This window comes from Orycteropus afer, unplaced genomic scaffold (assembly GCF_000298275.1).
Source record: "Orycteropus afer afer isolate SDZICR_OR568_19922 unplaced genomic scaffold, OryAfe1.0 scaffold00019, whole genome shotgun sequence".
Taxonomy (NCBI): Eukaryota; Metazoa; Chordata; class Mammalia; order Tubulidentata; family Orycteropodidae; genus Orycteropus; species Orycteropus afer.
In genome coordinates this window covers 15,223,984-15,231,303 of record NW_006921606.1, presented here as the reverse complement: position 1 = coordinate 15,231,303, position 7,320 = coordinate 15,223,984, and the positions used below count along the sequence as shown (strand labels likewise).

The window sequence follows — 7,320 nt, the reverse complement described above, 5'->3', positions numbered from 1 at the left end:
TAATAACCAACAGTCACAGAAGAAAATAATAATAATAATAAAGATTCAAGCAGAAATAAGGGAAACAGAATATAAAAAGACAAAAGAGTTAATCAAGGAGACTGGAGGTTGGTTCTTTGAAAAAAATAAGAAAATTGACAAACTACTGGCAAATTGAGCAAAGGAAAAGAAAGAGAGAATACAAATAACACAAATAATAAATGAATTGGGCAATATCACAAAATACCAACTGAAATTAAAAGGATAATATCAGGATACCATGAAGACCTGTACTCCAACAAATTTGAAAACCTAGAAGCAATGGACAGATTTCTAGAAACATACTACTTACCTAAACTAACACAGCCTAAGATCAAAATTTTAAACACACCCATAACAAAAGAAGAAAATGAACAGGACATAAAAAAATTACCAACAACAACAAAAAGGCCTAGCCCAGATGGTTTCACTGGAGAATTCTACCAAATATTCAGAGAAGAACTGACATCAATCCTACTCACACTATTCTAGATCACATACAAGGACAGAATCCTCCCAAATTCATTTTATGAAGAAAGCATAACACTGATACCAAAACCAGACAAGACATCATTAAAAGGAAAACTACAGACCAGTATCCCTCATGAATGTAGATGTAAAAATCTTCAGTGAAATCCTAGCTAATGGACTCCAACAGCATATCAAAAAAATAATGCATCATGACCAAGTGAGATTCAAATCAGGTTATGAAGGATGGTTCAACATCAGAAAAACAATCAACAGAGTTCATTATGTAAGTAAAATAAAGGAAAAGAAACATGATCATTACAATAGATGCAGAAAGGCCATAAAATCCACCATCCATTCCCAATAAACTTTCAGAATAACAGGAATAGAAGATAAATTTCTCAAAATAATAAAGGTCATATATGCAAAACCAATAGGCAACATTAATCTCATTAGAGAGAGACTGAAGCCATTCCCTTTGTGAACAGGAACCAGACAAGGATGTCTTCTATTTCCACTTCTATTCAACATTGTTTTGGAAGTCATAGCCAGGACAAAAAGGCAAGAAAGGGAAATCAAAAGTGTCCAAATGATGTGATCCTAAATAGAAAACTTAAGAGACTCAGCAAGAAGACTACTGTAACTTATTGAAAAATTTAGCATAGTGGAAAAATATGAGATCAACATGCAAAAAATCAGTTGGATTCCTCTATACCAGCAAGAATCTCTGAAAAGGAAATAAGGAAACCAATACCATTTATAATAGCTACCAAAAAGATAAGATACTTGGGAATAAATCTCACCAGGAACACAAAAGACCTATACAAAGAAAACTACAAAACACTGCTTTGAGAATCTATAAGAAATCTATATAAATGGAAGAACATACCATGCTCATGGATAGGAAGACTGAACATTGTGAAAATGTCAATACTACCCAAGCAATCTATACAATCAATGCAATCCCAATCAAGATTTCATCAACATTCTTTGAAGACATGGAAAATCATGTCTTCACTAATTTTATATGGAAAAGAAAGAGACCTCGGGTAAGCAAAGCACTACTGAAGAAAAAGAACAAAGTAGGAGGTCTCACCCTCCCAGTTCTCAAAACCTACTACCAAGCTGTGTTAGACTTGGTTCTCTAGAGAAACAAAACCAGTAAAGCTTATATATGTGTGTGTGTGTATATAGAGAGAGACAGAGAGAGAGAGATTTATCTTGGGAAAATGGCTCACACACTTATAGAAGCTTGCAAGTCCAAACTTCTTGGATCAAACGTCAAGCTGGAGGCTTTTCCCGACTCTTGCAGCTGCAGGAGCTGAGGAGCTCAAGGATGGCAGGCAGTGTACTGGCTGTTGACTCCAAAGAATGACAAATCCAAGATCTCCAGACCGAATGGTGGATTGTTTGCTCATGGGTAGTTGTAGGCAGCACAACAGCATCCCAATCCACAGAGGGATGTCTTTTTTTCCAGGATGTCCATAGATATACTGTAAGTAGGCCACATCCCTAGCAAAACTCCCTTTCAACAGATTGGCTGCTCAAAACATAATAATCTGATCCCATCATGGGAATAGCCACATCACAACAGCTTAAACCACACAGAATTGTGGTTCAGTCAAGTTAACACACAACTCCAACTATCACACAAGCCATAGTTGTCAAAACAGCCTGGTATTGATACAATAACTGACCCCATAGATCAGTGATACAGAATTGAGAACCCAGAAATCAGTCTGTTGATCTATGGTCAGCTGATCTTTGACAAAGGGCCAAAATCCATTAAATGGGGAAGAGATAGTCTCTTTTATAAATGGTGTTGCCCAAACTGGATATCCATTTACAGAAAAATGAAACAAGATCCATACTTCACACCATACAAAAAAAAATGAACTCCAGATGGATTGAAGACTTAAATGTGAAACCTACAGCTATAAAGTTCATTAAAAAAAAAAAAAAAAAAAGGTGCTAACTTAGGGCCCCTAATTTATTGCATAAACAGACTGTCAAGCATAACCCAAGATTCACAAACAGAAGAAGATAAACTAGATAATTGGGACTTTCTAAAAATTAAATTCTTATGTGCATCAAAGGACTTCTCCAAAGGAGTAAAAAGAGAACCTACAGATTGGGAAAAAATATTCAGCAATGACATATTGACAAAGGACCAATCTCTAAAATTTATAGAAAACTCAGCACCTCTACATCCAAAAGAAACAATCCAATTAAAAAATGGGCAGAAGATATGAACAGACAGTTCACCAAAGAAGATATTCAGGCAGCCAACAAACACAAGAAAAATGCTTTGTGATCATTAGCCATTATGTTGTTGTTGTTATGTGTCATCGAGTCAGACCCGACTCACAGCGACCCCTCCTTGGGAGATGCAAATCAAAACAACCATGGGATACCATCTCCCCTCAACATTAATAATAGCAAAATTAATAACAAAGTTCAACAAGACAGAAAATAGTAAATGCTGGCAAAGATGTAGAGTTTTGGGGATGCTCATACACAGCTGGTGGGACTATAAGATGATACCAGTGTGGAAATAAATATGGAGATTCCTTAAAATGTTGGAAATAGAAATACCATTTGATCTTGCAATCCTGTTACTAGGTATATATCCTAAAGAAGCAAGAGGCAGGACAAGAACAGATATATGCACACCCATGTTCATCACAGCACTATTCACAATAGCAAAGAAATGGAGGCAATTTAAGTGCCCATCAACCAAAGAATGGACAAGCAAACTGTGGTCCATACACACAATGGAACACTATGCAACTCGAAAGAATAATGTAGAAGCTGCAAAACACTGCAAAACATAGATGAACTGGGAGGACGTTAAGCTGGGTGAATGTTATATGGAATACTCATTTCTTACAACTGCATGTAAATCAACATTTATCTCAAAATCAAGAAAAGTTTCATTTTAAAAGTGAAAAAAAGATTCTTAATTTTGTTTCCATCACTCAGAGCTTTTGCACTAATCAAACATGATCAACTTAATAGTTCTCGTAAAGTCCATCAGATCCAAGTACAATTATAATATACATGCTAGGAAATACAGAGCACAATGACTTCAAATAAAGTGACTGCTTGTAATTGTTAATACCACATGTGAGTGGCAGCCAGATTTGACAAGCTGTTGTTATGCAGTAGAGCTTGGCTTATCTAACAGATACAAACATTTTTAAGTAGATGATGTTCTGTATATGTGAAGTGTCATCAAGCTTGTCCCTGAGCAAGTTACAAAAAAAAAAAAAAAAAAAAGGAGTATATATACTCTCCACATGTTAACTATGACATTAGTTTGGATTTCTCCCATTTGTCTGTGACTTATCAGTCCCAGCCTTGGAGTGTGTGGGGTGATGGCAGGATGATGTGAGGTCGTGGGAAGGTGAAGGAAGCTGAGTTAGGACCCAAAGGTATGGAGAAGGTTGATAGAGGAGGCATGGGAAGGCAGCAAAAGAAAGGGGATCATGCAGGACTGTGGGGCCCAGGTGGATGGATGAGTGGAGTTCCCACCACTCAGGATGGGTGGCTGGAGTGGCACAGTGTGGGCAACACATTGACCACCACCACCACCACCCTTAACTCCTGCAGACTCCATGGTGCTTGGGAAGGTGTGGTGGGGAAGGAGGGCCCATCATGACATATACATCCCAAGACCCATCAGGGATGCCAGATGGACAGTGAGTGACAGAGGAGGGAGAAACATCTGTGCTGAAGATGAGGCATGTCCCCCAACTCTCACATAATGCTGATTTCACATAATAACCTGATCTTTGGCATCTAGCAATGTTAATAAGTGAAGAGTGGTTATATTATTTTTTTAATGCTGTTGTTATTGTTGATTCTTAAAATGAGCAAGAAAGTCATAAAATTCACAATATCTTCATATTATCGTCATTAGGTTCTCTGGAGCCAATTCCTACTCATAGTAATCCCAGGTGACTGAATAAAACTACCCCATAAGGTTTTCTAGCTTGTAATCTTCATAGGAACAGATTATCAGGTCTTTCTCAGTTAAAGCCACTGGCTAGGTTTGAACCACCAACATTTTGGTTAACAGCTGAGTGCATAATTACTGTACTACCTGGATTTCTTCAATATTCTTGTAGATCTCACAATCTTACTTAGGGATCCCCCTACTTATTCAGACTCAACAATTAACTTCATACATGTTGCTCTGGATCCTTTCAATATCTCTCAACGGATCATTTCCCATTTCTCATGGGAGGTCTATCAAGTTTTTGATGTTCTCAGTTCTCTCAACACTGGTGAACTCCTTTTGTTTCTTTGTGGCTTGCACACTCTTGCATAATTTCCTTTGCTTGGAACCTCACACTTGACCTCCAGCGTACACTACATACAACCACACTTTACGTGACTAACCTTATTCATGGCTCAGTGCTCAAGTTAAGCCTTTTCAGAACATTCCCTCCCTCTCTATTAGACTGACTGCTCCTGATACCACCTTAATCATTGGTTTAGTTGTCTATATCCCCAGCTACATTTTTAATACTTGGAGTGTAAAGTCCATGTTGGGCTTCTTCATCACTGTATGCCAAGTACCATCTGGCCTAGAAAAGAGAGTAAACAAGAATGCATTGAATGGTTTATCATGCTGTACTGCTGTGAGTACGAATGATCAAATGCTGTGGTGCTTGGTGTTCTACAAATAGGTTTATGGGCAATTTGATTGTGTCAAGGAGAAAAAAAGTTGTTCACATATGTTTTAGAGTTTAAAATGTATGGCTTATTGTGATTTTGATAGAAATTGTGTGATCTTATTGACAACTATCAGTGTCTAATATGGTACATATCTCACATGATGGACCTGATCAAATGATTATTTGATTTGATCAAATAATGTTCACTGAACTGGGGCCAGTTAATCCCTGTTAATAATTTTTCAAATGATTTGGAATTTTATTTTATATTTTAAGAATTGTTCTCCATATTTTATTATGAAAACTTTCAAACACACAACAAGATTGAAAACATATGAAACACTTCACAGATGTGTGTGTCATCCTTGCACAAAGCCACACTAATCTTCTCTATATCATTCCAATTTTAGTATATCGGCTGCTGAAGCAAACAATGTAATTTTATTTTTTTATATTTTGTTGTATTTCTTTAACATAATTACTACTATGTTAATTTATATCTTCAACTAACAAATATAGGTATAGGAGGTATTCTGTAAAACAAAATGTAGTCACTTTCCTGATGGGCTAACTTGGGTGTGTGTTTCACCATCAAAAAAAACAAAAACTAATGCTTTCTAGTAAAAGTGGTAAAGAGACTAGACTAACATTTGATTTAAAAAGCTACTAGTCACACAAGAGACTTGTGAAACTAGTTGTCAGTAAAAGCATTATTCTTAGTTCCGGCAAGATGGTGGAATAGGCAGACAAGCTAATCAGACCCTCTCCAACAGAGCAATGAGAAAAAAAAAAAATGAAATCAATATAGAAGATGATCCTGGACCCTGAGCTTGGAAATGAAGGATAAAGAAGTGGATTAAATACTGCAGTGTAGTAAATTACCTGGTATGGCTTTTCTAGCCATAAGCCTTTGTAAACTCCATGGTGGAATTTGCTGTCAGCAACTGAGGAGCTCCTGATTATTAAAGTTATCCACCTGGGGTATTTCTGTTGAGAGTGGCACAAAGCAATGTTCTGGGAAGTTCGCTCTCTCTCAGGTGCTTAGAATTCTGATGTTATGATTGGTTAGTTTGGCCACTCTGCCAGGCTCCAAAGGAGGCCTCCTAGAGGCAGAAGGAGTCTCTCTGACTGCTGGCTGAGAAAGATGGACTGCTGAGAGAAATCCGTTCCTGAGAGATACATGCTCCTGAGAGACACACATTGCTGAGAGAGAGACACAGAGACACACATTGCTGAGAGAGAGACACAGAGACACACATTGCTGGGAGAGAGACTGAAAGAGACTGTTGGCTGAGAGATGGCAGTCTGGACCCATCAGAGAGGTGATGGGTGCTTTGAGAGAAATGGTTAGTGAAAGGGCTGGAGGGAGGTAGCATGTCTGACCTTGCTGGAATAGGCTTTGGGCTATTGATGGTGATTCTGTCTTCCTCTTGTGGGGTTAGAGGAGGTCAGAAGATGCAGCCTCCCTACCCCTTTAGCAAAGACCAACTAGTAGAAGAAACTGAAAGAAACAGTGAGTGAGGAGACAAATGGAGCAGTGAACTGCTTACTGTCCTGGAGGCACAGACATTTTTAATATTTCCTGATAGTAAGCTGAGAATTGGCTCTGATCACCAAGGAGTGCAAGGGCAAAGACTGCATTGGTACCAGACAATCAGAAAAGAAAACAATAGGAAAATGAGACAAATGGACCTGTGGACTGCCAGCAGCTGTCCTGAGGGCACAGCCATTTTGAATGTTTGCAGGCATCAGGCATGACCATTCTGGATGTATGGGAGTGGCATTCTTACTTGAACAGAGACATAAGGGTGAACTCTGCTTTCCAAAGACAGCATGAGCAACAGCACTTCAGGTTGACAACTAGAAAGGTGCCATTCTCCCTTGTTGCTCTTATACCCCACACCTTCTAGGTGAACAGAATGTGCCCATTACCACATGTATTCACCTTCTTAACCAACAGGAATTCCATCCAGGTCTGTGCCCTGACAGAGCCTGGGTGCCATGCCTGGCCCCCACAATGTTGTTTTTGTTTTTAAATTATTATTTTTTTAATATTCTACCTTTCTTTCTTTCTTTTGGTTCTTCTCATCTCTTGTTTTTCCTTTTGCAGTTTTCTGATTATTTCTTTACTATTCTTTTACTCTTGCACTTT

At 38.2% G+C, this 7,320-nt stretch overlaps 1 non-coding gene across 1 annotated transcript; it reads right to left on the bottom strand.

Moving 5' to 3' along the window:
• Positions 1-5,496: 5,496 nt before the first annotated feature.
• Positions 5,497-5,598, bottom strand: LOC122152193. The gene has a single exon (XR_006164438.1). It is a non-coding gene; the product is annotated as a U6 spliceosomal RNA (small nuclear RNA).
• Positions 5,599-7,320: the final 1,722 nt, after the last annotated feature.